The 12,538-nt window shown below is 38.2% G+C and overlaps 1 protein-coding gene across 1 annotated transcript in view; it reads right to left on the bottom strand.

Moving 5' to 3' along the window:
* The window catches only part of SAP30 (Sin3A associated protein 30), a 36,286-nt gene that overhangs the window by 22,844 nt on the left and 904 nt on the right, over window positions 1–12,538 (bottom strand). The gene's annotated exons all lie outside the window — the stretch shown is intronic.

Below are 12,538 nucleotides of genomic sequence, written 5' to 3'. Positions count from 1 at the left end.
CATTCACCTGATGAAGGACATCTGGGCTGTTTCCATTTGGGGGCAATTATGAACAATGCTGCTGTAAATATTCATGTACAGGTTCTTGTGTGAACATAAAGACTTCATTTTTCTGGGATAGATTCCCAGGTGTGCAGTTGCTGGGCTGTATATAGTTTCATGCTTAGGTTTTTAAGAACTGCAAACTGTTTCCCAGAGTGTCTGTACCATTTTATATTGCCAGCAACAATGGATGAGTGATGGATACAGCTTCCCTGTATTTTTTCCACCATTGGGTGTTGTCACTAATTTTATTTTAGCCATTCTGATAAGTGTGTAGTGATATGTCATTGTGGTTTTAATTTGCATTTCCCTAATGGCTAATCATATTGAACACCTCTTCATCTGCTGATTTACCATGCATATACTGTACCTGCTTGGGTAAGTGTTTGTTCATCTCTTTTGTTCATTGTTCTAATTGGATTTTTTTTTTTACTGTTGAGTTTTGAGAGTTCTTTATATAATATAGACATTAGGCCTTTCCCAGACATGTGGTTTGCAAATATTTTCTCCCATTGTGTAACTTGTCTTTTCATCCTCTCAATGTTTTTCACAGAGAAAATCTTTTAGTTTTCATGAGATCTGATTTATCAGTTTTTCCTTTTATGGATTGTGCTTTTGGTGTTAAGTCTAAGAACTCTTTCCTTAGCTCTAGATCCCAAAGATTTTCTCCTGTGTTGTTGTTTTTCTAAAAAGTTTATAGTTTTGCATTTTATGTTGAAGTCCATTATCCATTTTGAGTTAATATTTGTGTAAGGTGTGAGGCTTAGGTTGAGGGGTTTTTGTTTTTATTTATTTTTTGGTAAGGCACAACTGCTTTTATTTATTTTTTATTTATTTATTTGGCCACGCCCCATGGCATGCGGGACCTTAGTTCCCTGACCAGGGATCCAGCCCTCAAACCCATGCCCCCTGCAGTGGAAGCGCAGAGCCCTAGCCACTGAACCGCCAGGGAATTCCCTGTGTGTTTTTAAATCTATGGGTGTCTTTTATCAGTTGTGCAAAATTCTTGGCTATTATTTCTTCAATTATCTTTCCTCCATTTTCTCTCTTCATCTTTTGGAACTCAAGGTACATGAAGCTAGACTTTTTCACTTTGTCACATTTATCTCTGATGCTCTTCTATATTTTTCATGTTTATCTCTGTGTTCTAACTGGTTATTTTCTATTTCCTGTCTCTCTTTTCTCATACTGGCAACTATTTTTTTTTTCCTTTAATGCTAACTAGTCCTTCTTGTATTCATACTGTACTTCTAGGGTTATTTTCCTTCTTCAGTAGTACTTACTTTAGAAGTCCTGTTAGGGCTAGTCTGTTGAGTCTCACAACTTTCTTTAATCTTAAAATATTTTTATGTGCACTTATATTGCAAGATCATTTTGCTGGGTGCACACAGTTCTAGGATGACAGTCATTTTCCTTCAGCACTTGACATGTATTATTTCACTGTCTTTTGGCTCCCATTGTTGCTATTGAGAAGTCTGTCTTCCTTCATAGGGAAACTGTCTTTTCTCTCTAGCTTCTTTTTAAATCATTTATCTTTGATATTCTGCAAATTCAACTTGCAGTATTTGTTGTTGGTTTATTTTTATTAAACTACTTGAGTTATTTTGTGCTTCTTAACTTTGAATTCATATTTTTCATTATAAAAAAATTCACCTACAATATTAAAATAGTACCATTCCTTGTTTTCTCTGTCTCTTTTTTTCTAGAACTCATTAAACATATTGGAATAGTGATAAACATTCTATTTCCAACGTTTCTCAACTTCATTTTTGAATATTTTTCATGTCCTTCTTCTGTGCTTCATTCTAGGTAATTTCTTAATAACATCTTCCAGTTTAATTTTGTTTTCGGCTCTATCTTATCTGTTTAGCCCATTCATTAATATGTCAACAATTATGTTTTTTACGTCTGGAAGATCCAGTTGGTTAATTTTCAAATCTTTCTTGCCGTTCCTAATAGACACCTGTTACTTCCTCATCTTTATCATTTTGTCCTTTTTCCTATTAAGGATTTTTATATTCCAAATCTAATGACTGCAATATCTGAATTCCTTGGGTTTGTTCAACAGTGGCTTGCTTCTTCATTTGCTTGGTCATCTTTGATTTTGTACTTAATTTGATCTGTGATTTTTCCGCAACATTAAATTGGAATGTTCTCCCAACTGAGGATTCTCATATGTTTCTGTGAAGAAACAAAATGTGCTACCAATATGCTTTTTAGTTTCTTCAAAAGGCCTGAGTTAATGTTGGCTCCAGTTAGTTTCCCTTCCTTGTTGTGGGCCTACAGGTTAGGGTCACACATTAAACTGCTGCCCTGGGCATTTGTTCTCAGGGCTGACCTGGGCCTCAGGTTTACCTAGCCCTCAAAGCTACCACTCCTGAGTTTAGCTCATGGTTGGGGTCTCCCCCTACCCTGGCCCTTATTTTGGCAGAGGGGAATTCCTTAGATATTTCCCCCATTTTCTGCCATCCTAGTAATGCATTAAAAAGAATAATTTACTCAGGAAATAATTCTTAGAAGAACACAAAAATACCCAAGTACTTAGTTTATCATAATGCTGAAAGCTGCAATCACACATCCCTCTTTTACATGGAAGGACAAAAAAAAAAATCCAGTTTGGACTCTGGGGATTGCTTTCAAGTCAAATCAGTACTATTACTTCATTGATTAATTCATTTAATTGAATTTACAAGCACTCATGTACCAAGTGCTGTGTTAAAGGAGAAGAAAAGAAACCATCTCTGCCCAACTGGGGTCTAGCTGAGAATAGACCCCCTAAACTAATAAGCAAACAGATACACATATTATTACAGTTAGTGATGAGTGTGATAACTGTTATGAGAGAAATTTGGGCAGCAACTTTATAGTTAAGCTTAAACCTGAAGTGAAGGAGCCAGCTATGATGAGAAAGAAGGTAAAAGTCTTCTAGGCAGAAGGAATAGCTTGTGCAAAGGCCTTGAGGCACAAGATTTGGCGTTTAAGGAGCTGAAAGATAGTCTATATAACTATGGCGTGAGGGACAGGGAGCCATGGGGGCTGATGTCAGAGACAGGATGATGCAGGGCATTGTGTGCAATGGTAAGGTGTTGGTTTTTTTTTTTTCCCAAGATTATTTATTTATTTCTGGCTGTGTTGGGTCTTTGTTGTGGCACATGGGCTTTCTCTAGATGCGGTGAGCGGGGGCTACTCTTCGTTGCAGTGCATGGGCTTCTCATTGCAGTGGCTTCTCTTATTGCAGAGCACGGGCTCTAGGCATGCAGGCTTCAGTAGTTGTGGCACACGGGCTCAGTAGTTGTGGCTCACGGGCTTAGTTGCTCCGTGGTATGGGGGATCTTCCCAGACCAGGGCTCAAACCCACGTCCCCTGCATTGGCAGGTGGATTCTTAACCACAGCACCACCAGGGAAGTCCAAGGTGTTGGATTTTATTTTGTGTGAAACGGTAGGCCACTGAAAAGTTTTATGCTGGGAAGCAATTGATCTGACTTATGTTTTGAGAAGATCATTCTGGCTATTCCGTGGAAGAAGGATTGTTAAGGCCAAGAGTTCCTGGAATTAGGGAGACCAGAGTCTATTGCTGTATTCTGGGTAAGAAATTATTGCAGCTTGAACTTGTGTGATTATTGCAGAGATGGAGATAATTAGAGATTCAAAATATATTCTGGAGGGAGAACAGAGAACGTATGTTTTGAATGTGGTGGAGCCAACCCAAGAAGCTGGGCAGAGGAGACCATGGTGACTAATTATGCTACATTAACTGATATCTGAAAGGTCATCACCTCACTACCACTTTCTGTGACAGAGCCCTGCTGAGCTTCTTGAGACGTAAGTTTTAAAATATCAAAGTGAATGCTGCAGGGAGAGCACAGGAAGAGGGCTGTGGGGAATCCTGTGAGCTTGCCTTAGTCAGAGGGGAATGCAGAAGGATTACGACTAGTGTGTCTAACCGCTTACTGCTCATCTGTGTGTCCTGATAAGTTACTATCTTAAATAATTTACTCCAGAAATAAAATGACTTGTCCTGGGATTGCTATGCAAAAAGAGGGGAAAAAAGTTATTTAAAAAGTTATGAATCACTGGCTGCATAAAACAGAATACCTGCTTAACAGTATTGTTGGGCGTTTATTTTTCTGAAGTAATAGAAGACTGGTGATGCTTCAGGAGTTCATCAGTGTCAGGGTCGGTACCTGTGATTTTCCTGACTTTCCCCCATGCTGTTTAGAGTAGCATTCTCATGATTGACTTGAACCAGCAATAATCTATGAATACCCTATTTATTATAATCAAGGTATTTCTTAATATAAGAAGGAACAGGAGAATGGTTATTGGGTAGGTGATTAATAGAGTTATCTACCACTGTCTAGAGTTAAGATGAATAATAGAAGGACTAGGACAAGACCACGTTACTTAAAACTCTTGAAACATGAAAAATTCTTTCAGAAGTTAGCAGAAGTGAGTTATTGATCTTAATGACAGTTTAAAAATAAGTCCACCTTTTGTAAACCTAAAAGGAATATGTTCAGTTATTAATTAAATTGACAAATTCACTCGGTGAATATTTGAGCCTATGACATATATACAGCACTGTGCAAGGTCCTAGGAGAGATATAAAACATGATACACATTCCTTACCTTCAAGAAACTTCCAAACAATAATTGTTTGTATTAGACTTTCTACTTCATAAAACTCTTTCCAGGCATTATTTCCTTTGAAATCATAACAACTCTGTGTAGAGGAAATTTTTATCTGATGAAGAAATTAAGTGCAGTAGACCCTTCAGATCCTTGCTGGTAACTCTCTGGCCTTCACCACTTCAATTCCTCAGGCTGCTTTCCTGTTACTGGTGTCTGTATCTTTGCCCGAGGGCTTTCTCCCAAGAATGGAAGGCAGCCCTGTCCCTGGGGTCAGGGCAATTCGGAAATGCAGGGAATTATCAGGCTCTCATCTCAGCAGCTCTCACCTAATGACTGACAGGGTCTGTTGTACAGATACCCCAGCTCTCTTGCTCCTCAGGTAGGTAACTTTGAGGCATGTGTTTCATACCATTTCCAAGTTTTCCCATGGGATTATGCTCCAGGCATTACCAGTGGTAGCTGGCTTAATAAGGCGCCCTTTATTTACTGCCTTCCCTTCTTTGTCTCACTTCCCCACCTCCTACTGGTGTTTCCTGAATCCTCCAGATAAACTACCTGCACTCAAATCCTTGTCTCAGGATTATAAAGGGCATTTCCACTAGGTTATTTCCCCAATACTCACACAGCAGCTAAAGCGCTTGGTCCAGTGGGTGGGCCCATGATTCAAGCCAAGCCAGCTGGAATCTTTCCCAGAGAATTTTGTTCAATCTGAAATAGGGAGAAAGGAGCTCTCTTCCCTCTTTTCTGTTCTTTTTTTCCCCTCCCTTTCAATGTATTTCTAGTAGAACAGCACCTGGCACAAAGTAGGAACTTGCTAAATATTTCTGGAATATTTAATGTATACAAGTCCTACAATTTCTTTGCTGCTGATTGACATTTATGATCAGATGTTAATTTAAAATGTATGAAATACTCTTGTTACAGTACATCCTAGTGCCATAGCACAGCGTAGTAGTTGAGAGCATGGACTCGGGAACCAGACTGCTTGAGGTTCAAGCTTGGCCACTTGCCAGTTGTTTGACTGTGCAGGTTGTCAATTGTCTCTCAGTTCCTTTCTCGCTCTACTCTCTCCTCTGGATTCTGGAACCCTAAAGGGTTCTGGAACCCTAAAGGACATGTCCCAGACTCACTTGCCAGGAGGTCTCCAGTTCGGTTCTGCTGACAGGAGATCAGTGGGCAGGAGGAGAGTGGAAGGCACTCCTCCTTTCTTCGGGCTCCAGCAGCCTCGGCAGCACTGTGCTCCTCTATGATGACTCCAGGAACAGGGGTGCCCGAAGGCTGCTGGCTTCCTGCAAAGCAGCTAGCAGAGATAGTTCTAGTAACGCCAACAGTTACGTTCCAAAAACCTCAGAAGCACACATTTGTGGGTTTTGGATGACACTGCTTTCTGTTTTGTGTCCCAAGAGCAGGGATGCTGGCTTTTATCGAAGTACCCTGTGGATAGCCACACTCTCTCCCTTTTGCTCCTCCAGTCCTTCTGTAGGGATTCCGTCAAAAATAGAGGTAATAACATTCCTTCTGAAATACCCAAAGTGGTTTTTCTTTTCCTGACTGGATACTGGCTGATACTGTGACCTCAGGCAAGTAACTAATTCTCTTTGCCTCAGTGACTTCCTCTGTAAAAGTGAAGATAACACTAGTATTTCTATCTCATTGGCTTTAGGAGGATTAGATATTTTTAGAGCACTTAGAACAGTGGCTGGCACACAGCAGACACTATGTTTATTAAATAAATGGTACCGTGTATCACATTCTGTTGTTAAATACATATGGCATTAGCCATAAATTTTATAAAACCTAATGTCCCTCTGTATACAGCTACCACTTTGTGCAACCTGGCCCATGACCCGCCCTTATCATTACTGCTTGTCACAATCACCTCCCTGCATCTTCTGTCTTCTCCTTGGCTCATCTCTTGTGTCATAAATCAGCACGTGTGTTTTTAGTGTCTTTTTCTCTCACTTGCTTTAGACATAATACAGACATTTTGGAGGCACGCAGGTTTAAGGTTTTTATGAAGCGACTGTATTTTAGGAAGCTGCAGTGGCGAGAGGGGTGTGCAGGTTGGGAAGCAGCATTGGCACTGGAAGATTTGCATTGGAACCTGAAAATGAATCCAGACTCATGAAAGTAGGATGCCAGGAATCTTGTGCAGGAGAAAAGATTGAGAAATACAGATTCTTTTGGTTAAATCTTATCCACATTAAGAGTATTTCACATTTGTGTGGAGTTACCTCACTGATTTCTGTTTTTGATTTTTGAGAATAGACTTTCTTTTGATTTCCTACTCACCAGGGAGAGCAGACTCAGATTCTATGTTACATTCACTCCATTCCCAAGATCCTTCAGACCAACCCTCACCTTGCCACCCCCCTCTCAAAAAACAACACAAAAAAATGTGGGAATGAGACAGGCTTAGAGGTTACTGAATAGACAGAGCACTGCTGTGTCTGTACAAAGGTGGGGTCATTGTCCAGAGACCTGGTTACAGAAATTCCTAGAATGACAGTTTTCCACAAAGTAAGATCAGTTCAATTTTTTTTTTTTTTTTTTTTTTTTTTTTTGCGGTACGCGGGCCTCTCACTGTGTGGCCTCTCCCGTTGCGGAGCACAGGCTCCGGAAGTGCAGGCTCAGCGGCCATGGCTCACGGGCCCAGCCGCTCCGCAGCATGTGGGATCTTCCCGGACCGGGGCACGAACCCGTGTCCCCTGCATCGGCAGGCGGACTCTTAACCACTGCACCACCAGGGAAGCCCGATCAGTTCAATTTTTATTGTCCTTTTAACTTTCAGCTTGTCCTACTAGACAGAGTAAATACTCTTTCTTCTTTGCTAATTAGTCCAATCTTCAACTCTGCATAAGTGCATTGTTTTAGTCTAATTAGAATTCTAGACTTTGAATTTTGATGGATATTTTTTAAAGTACATCTGAAAAATCTCATATCGTTTGCAAACAATTTTTAAATACCATCAAACTACTAAGCATAGAATCAAAATTATTTAGGGGGCAAAGTTGTAAATATTTCACCCTTATGAGTATTTACACCAGAATTTACAATTTTTAGTCATTACCAAACTTAAAACTGTCATTGGCTAGATATAAGATCAGCACAGTATTAATATATCACAAATTTACTTTAACTGGAAACACCTACAAAACAGTAGACAAAAAATTATTTTCAAAAAAAATTACAACAGAATTATCTTCCTCCTGTATGAAAGCCATAGATATTCAGCTAAATATGGGCTAAATTAACAATGTTATTATACAATTCAATAGCTGCTGACTCTCTTAACTACTGTTTCCTAAAACAGAAGAGTAGTATTCACTCCCTCCCAAATGATGCCTCTATTTTCATACTGTATTCTGCAGCTCTTACTGTTAAAGTTTAAATTGTTCTTGACTATTTTGGATTCAGTACTCTGCAAGTGGAAAAATAAGTCATTGGCCTTTAAAAAAAAAAAGGCTTCACTGAGGCATATTTTACATATCACAAACTTTCCCATTATAAGTGTACAGTTCAGTGATTTTCAGTTAATCTATACAGTTGTGCAACCATCACCACAAGCCAGTTCCAGAACATTTCCATCATCTGAAAAAAGTTCTGTTGTGCATCTGTGCTGTCAGCCGGGCTCCCACCTCCAGCCCTAGGGCATCACTCTTTAGCTTTCTGTGTCTATACATATATTTGCCTTTTCTAGAAATTTCATATAGATGGAATCATACAATAGGTTGTCTTTTGTGTCTTGCTTGACTTAGCATAATGTTTTTAAGGGTTCATCTATGTTATAGCTTTTATCAGTGTTTGTCCCTTTTCCCCCTTGATTCTTTTTTTACTGATGAATAGTATTCCAGTGTATGGATACACCACATTTCTGTTTATTTATTCATTAGTTAGTGGACATTGGGATTGTTTCTAGCTTTGGGCTATTACAAGTAAGGCTGCTATAAACATTCATATACAAGTTATTTTTGTGGACATAGGTTTTCCTTCCTCTTGGGTAGATCTTAGGAGTGGAATTACTGGGTAAATATGTTTAAATCTTGAGAAACTGCCAAACTGTTTTCCACAGTGACTGTACTATTTTATATTCCCATCAGTGATGCATGAGTGTTCCAATTTTTCCACATCTTCACCAACACTTGCTATTTTCTTTTTGATTATAGTCATCCCAGTGGGTGTGAGATGATATCTTACTGTGGGTTTAATTTGCATTTTTCTAATGATTAATGATGTTAAACATATTTTCATATGTTTACTAGCCATTAGTCATTGGCTTTTGAAGCATAGACTTATTCAAGACCTGGTATCCGGGCTTCCCTGGTGGCGTAGTGGTTGAGAGTCCGCCTGCTGATGTAGGGGACACAGGTTTGTGCCCCAGTCTGGGAGGATCCCACATGCTGTGGAGCGGCTGGGCCCGTGAGCCATGGCCGCTGAGCCTGCGCGTCCAAAGCCTGTGCTCTACAATGGGAGAGGCCACAACAGTGAGAGGCCCGCGTACCGCAAAAAAAAAAAGACCTGGTATCCTACATACAGGAGGATGAATTTTTGCACATGCACATACCTACATGTGTATGTATATAAGTGTATATATACACATACCTGTGTAACTAGGACCCCAATCAAAGTACGTACATCATGCTAGGCATATTACAGCTTAATACAAATGATTACTTTTATCATATTCTGAACAACAAAAAGATGCTTACAATTTAACTGCATTTATTCCTCCTATCTCTTCTTAGAATCTACTTCTACATGTTATAAAAATGCACAAGACATTATTATTCTGTTTTAAACAAATAATTTACATAATTACCCTTGCCTGTGTTCTTTTTCTCCTCCTGAGGATTTAGGATCATTTTCCTTAAGCAGGACTGAGGGAATGAATTCTCAGCTTTTTCTTGTCTGAAAACATCTTTATTTTGCCTTAATTCTTGAAAGCTTTTTCCCTGGATATAGAACTTTAGGTTAGCAGTTTGGTTTTTTTCTTTAGTAATTTAAGGATGTTCTTCTATGATCTTCTGGATTTCATAGTTCTGTTGAAGAGTCAGCATTCAGGCTTATTGTTGCTTTTTAAAATTTACTGTCTTTTTCCTCTGATTCCTAAGATGTTTTCTGTCTTTAGTTTTCACATTTTTTATTATGATTTGCTTCAGATGACCTCTTCTACTAGAGAGGATTTGACCTTTCCTCTGTAGGGCAGGACGAACCCCTCTAATAGGTAGAAGGATAAGGGACTGATTATCTCAATCCAATGAGGGACTGAGCTGTGTGTATCCAGGCTGTGTTGTAAGACCCAGTTCACATCTGGCTCGTTCCTGATCCTTAGACATTGTCACATGCCCTTTTGCTTTAGGTTTTGGTGGTCTCTGTCTCCTTAGCTCTGAAAGACTATCAAAGATTCATTTCTGCTCTTTCGGTGGACGTTTAGTTCACACTGATTCACAAAAGTAATAGTTGTTTTTTTATTTTGAAGAAAAACAAAATACCTTCGTTTTCTTATCATTTTTTGTTGAAAATGCCAGCAGCAGAACGAGAGGCTTTTGTTTTTTCTTTACCTGCATTTTCATTTCTTCAAAAATTTACTGTTGAGCTGCATCACTAATGTGACTCTTAACAGTTAGGCCTCAGAACTAGTGGTCTACTCACAAATGGCTGTGCCCATGTGATAACACTTGAGTATGCTTTTTCTTCTCCTCTGCCTTTCAAACAACTTGAAAATATTAAACTCCAATGTAAGATTCATCTTTCAGAAAGTAATATGTATGCAGAGCAAGTAACGGCTTTCCGTTTTTTACACTAACTTTGCAACTTGAGAGAACAATAATAATTTTATATGCAACTTACCTTACGGAAAGTATACTTAATTTGGACTGACTACATGAGTTAATCAATCAATAATAATAATTATTGAGAACTTATCATTTACTGCTTTGTGTGTATGAGGGGAGGTTACAAAAAATGTATATATTTTCTTCCCCTCATGGTTTTCCAGTATGATTTGATGATTATGAAAAGTACAAGTTTTTAGGATAACTGACTGAATAAATGATATGAATTTCAATAGGTAGCACAACCCAGATTATTTCTACACAATCCTGTCAGGTTGACATTGTTGTAGATAAATTCCAGGTTATCTACAGAACAGCTATTTATATTATAGGATAAGGGACCTACTTTGGAAACAGCTTTGATCTTAGCTCATAATTAATTTATTGCTAAATATCTATGCTGTTACAGTTTGTGAGATGCTGAACTCAGGCAAAGTTTGGCAAATAAAGTGATAGATTGGTATCGCCTAGGGGGAAAAACCCTGGTAAGATCATTTTACTAGAAGACGAAGATAACTGAGCAATAGTGTGTAATCTAAAGTTTGTTCTATGTAGTTTATTACATTTGAGTAGCTATAAAACTCTTACTTCATTAAATACTGTTTTGAAGTAACTGGGCTCACACTTATTGGTACTTATAACCAAAGGATTTCCTGGAAACAAATTATTTATCTTTTAAATTTTATTTATAATCTCTTGACCACCTAACAACTGCTAAAATTAAAATATTTCCTCACATTATGATCACATATTTGCAGAATTATAGCATCATAAAACTTAGAGATTATCCCCCAAATGTCATTTTATAGTTTGTCAATCAAAAGTCTAGAAATGTTAAGTGTACTGTTCAAAATCACAGCCCTTGTTGGATTTTAATTTATACATTTTTTATGAGAAACATAAACACTTTCCCCTTTATCATCTTTTAGGAAGATGTAGTATTCTAATAAAAATAAATTTGGAAAATTAGTTTTAGAATATATGAAATTGATATGTTTCTGAAAAGAAATGGCTTTAAAGTTGAGTACAACCTTTTTTTTTTTCTTTAGAAATACAATCTTATTTTCCCATTTAGAACCATAACAGGATTAGTGGCACAATGAGAAACACCTTTAGTACTACCTCTTCATAGGACATTTCAGTTTTCTGATAAAGTCATATTAGTCATGACATAGTGAATATACCAAGTAATTCATAATAGTGAACTAGGCCTCTTGTATATTTAATCCATTTTTTTGAACAACCTTTGGGATTAGAGTTTTGTGTGTGTGCTACCAGATTCTGTATATAGTTGCCATTAAAAAAAAAAAAAGTTGTTCTATAACCAACCACTGTCTAGATCTCACTTAAGCCTTCTTTCATTTATGACTTCACTGTGCAACTCAATGTTACTTTTAGGTCAGGAAGTACAGCAGAGTGAAGTCTTGGCATGGAGGGTAAATGCAGATTAAATATAGAAATGTTTTCCTGTTCTCTGCTGTGATGGAATAAAGAATGGAAATTGGTGTCAGTGGGGTTGGCTCCTCCTGATGGTTGTACGGGAAAAATCTATTCCAGGCCCTTCTCCTTAGCTTGTAGATGGCCATCTTCTCCCTCTGTGTTTTCACATCATCTTACCTCCATGCTTGTCTCTATGGCCAAACAAACCCTTTTAACAAGGACACTGATCATATTAGATTAGGGGCCTACCCAGCTCCAGTATGACCTCATCTTAACTAATTACATCTGCAATGACCCTATTCTCAAATAAGATCACAGTTACAATCGTGCTATAAAAGCACACAAAAATCCAAATGGAAAAAACAAATCATACATTATTCAAATAGCAATGAACAGATCACTGATGCCTTACTTTTCAACTTTATTTTAAAATTCAGTGGTATTGAGGACATGCACAATGTTGTGCAACTAACATCCATTTCCGTTTGCAAAAACCTAGTTTTTAATTAGTAAATCTAGAAAATTAGCTGCTGGAACTGAGGTTCTAGCGAGTATGATCACCGTGTCCAAACCAAATAGGAGCACACAG

The sequence above is a fragment of the Tursiops truncatus genome, chromosome 6, assembly GCF_011762595.2.
Source record: "Tursiops truncatus isolate mTurTru1 chromosome 6, mTurTru1.mat.Y, whole genome shotgun sequence".
In the NCBI taxonomy this organism is placed as follows: Eukaryota; Metazoa; Chordata; class Mammalia; order Artiodactyla; family Delphinidae; genus Tursiops; species Tursiops truncatus.
This window is presented reverse-complemented; position numbering and strand designations above follow the sequence as displayed.